The sequence below is a fragment of the Bison bison genome, unplaced genomic scaffold, assembly GCF_000754665.1.
Source record: "Bison bison bison isolate TAMUID 2011002044 unplaced genomic scaffold, Bison_UMD1.0 scf7180017864050, whole genome shotgun sequence".
NCBI classification, from domain to species: Eukaryota; Metazoa; Chordata; class Mammalia; order Artiodactyla; family Bovidae; genus Bison; species Bison bison.
This window is the reverse complement of record NW_011494622.1, coordinates 7,483,730-7,486,259: the sequence shown is the minus strand read 5'-3', so window position 1 is coordinate 7,486,259 and position 2,530 is coordinate 7,483,730. Positions and strand designations below refer to the sequence as shown.

General features: G+C 36.8%; 1 non-coding gene across 1 annotated transcript; it reads right to left on the bottom strand.

Annotated features, from left to right (window-relative positions):
• Window positions 1-1,399: 1,399 nt before the first annotated feature.
• TRNAC-GCA lies at window positions 1,400-1,472 on the bottom strand. The gene has a single exon. It is a non-coding gene; the product is annotated as a tRNA-Cys (tRNA).
• Between the last annotated feature and the right edge of the window lie 1,058 nt (window positions 1,473-2,530).

Genomic DNA, 2,530 nt, shown 5'->3' with positions numbered 1-2,530 from the left:
CAGTAAATTTTTGACATTCCTATAGTGTAAATAGCTTCATGTACTTTCTTTTATTTTTCCTCAGCCACAGGAAACCCAGTGGACCTGCTTCTTAGGATCTGACAACCTACTTATCTCCTTTCATTTACTGCTCCCATAAATATCAGCTGATAGAGAAATGAGTCACTCTCATTTTTTTTGGAATCTCCATATTCAACTAGAAATGTTGAGTTAATGTTAATCTTACAATCTCTCCATTTCTTTTTATTTCCAAAAACAATACCTTAGAAGATCACAGGTTATTATTCCTTCTTGAGAGAGTTATAGCAATAACAAAATCTCCGGATCTCCTTTTCATTTCCCCAACTTGTCCATCTAAAAAGAGTTGGGAAACCTTCTCTGTGAAGATGTGTGTGCTAAGTCACTTATGTTCTGTAGCCCACCAGGCTCCTCTGTCCATGGGATTCTCCAGACAAGAAGACTGGAGTGGGTTGCCCTGCCCTCCTCCAGGTGATCTTCCCAACCCAGGGATTGAACCCACTCTGTTACGTCTCCTGCATTGGCAGGCTGGTTCTTTACCACTAATGCCACCTGGGAAGCCCCTATGGAGATGAAAGATACGAAAAATCTATGCAAGAATATTGGGGTTGGGATCCAGCACCTGAGCATGGGAGTTCATTCATTGTTAAAGGATTAAAGAGAGATAGAGAAAGTTGCTAAGGAGGTGGGAGAGTTGATGATAGGAAAATGTGAATGCTATTGATTAATTTTCTTTTCTAACTGAAATAATAATAATAAAGATTATCAGCCAAGGATGCAAAGAGGGAGCACATATTTAGAAGTTTGAAGACAAAAGAAAGTCAGAACTGAATGTCTTAGAAAGAGGGATGACCAGTGGACTATGGAAATGTGCTGTGATTACCATGAAGTATTGAGGACTCACTTGAGGGTATGTTTGTGAACTTAAATATGAGACTAATCAGCATGGTCTTTTTTTTTTCTCCCAAAGTCGTGTTCATTTCATTCAGGTTATATAGAATTATAAACAGAGTAGATAGGGTGAGTTTTTTTCCAGAGAAGTATATGTAAGGAAGAGAAGGTTAAGACAGTTGAAGGTAGAGACAAAGAAGTAATTATAATTATGGATTATGGAATCTAAATTAAGTGCATGGTAGAATTTGAAAAGGTCATGAGATAAAAATTTTGGAAATCTAAAGGAGGGGTTAGATCATAGATTTTTTGGGGGGGGGAGATTGAATATTCAAGAGATAATTATATTTCCAAAAGAGAGTTGGTATAAAGTTACAGTTGTGTCCGACTCTTTGCGACCCCATGGACTGTAGCCTATCAGGCTCCTCCGTCCATGGGATTTTCCAGGCAAGAGTGCTGGAGTGGATTGCCATTTCCTTCTCCAGGGGATCTTCCTGACCCAGGAATTGAACCTGGGTCTCCTGCATTGCAGGCAGACGCTTTACCATCTGAGCCACCAGGGAAGCCCCCATAAAGTTACAGAGGAAGTTATGACAAGATTCAGTGTTACTATTGTATAAATATGGTGGAGATGTAGGGAAATGGACATTGAAGACATTTCTGGATTTCTGGAATATATGCACATTTTTGTACTTCTGGATCATGCTTCTATTCTAGTCTATCATGTTTAAACATGTAAAGTAATTTATACAACTTAAATCAGAGTGTTGGTTATCTTTAGAATGCTTTATGTGGTTTATTTTTGACCAGAAATAATAGTTTTTGTATAAATACTACTCTGAAATAGTCTAGCCAAAAAGAATGTCATCAGTTACTTTAAAGTGAAAGAGGAAGGGGAGAAAAGAAGATAATGTATTGCAGACTTATTGTGCCAAGACATATTCTAGAGTAATATTCAAACATCCAATTTGATCCACACAGTAACTTTTCACTAGAGGCTGATATAGACATACCATAAGCAGTTGTTTCAAAATAAGTCTTAATATGATAATGTTCAAGATGAAAAGTGTGAAGACTAGAATCAACCTAGCAAAGATTCCTTTTATACTATGTTTCAAAGATAAATTTGCGTCATTGTAAAGCCTGGCACGCTGCAGTCTATGGGGTTGCAAAGAGTTGGGCACAACTGAGTAACTGGACAACAGCAAAATAAATTAACAAATAAAATACTTATGCAGTTACAATTGAAATCCCTGAACATAACGCATCACTGTTTAAATTGTGAAATGAACATATATTAATAATATCAAAATTGAGCAAACAATTTTTGTCCATAATCAGCAGGGCATAAAGATGATTTGCCCTTTATGAAGAATTTATATGATGAAGTCAAAAAGAAAGGAAGTGTAATTTGAGTTAAAGTAATAAAAATTATTCTCTTTAACTGTGGAAAATTCTGAAAGAGATGGGAATACCAGACCACCTGACCTGCCTCTTGATAAGTCTGTATGCAGGTCAGGAAGCAACAGTTAGAACTGGACATGGAATAACAGACTGGTTCCAAATAGGAAAATGAGTATGTCAAGGCTGTATATTGTCACCCTGCTTATTTAACTCATAT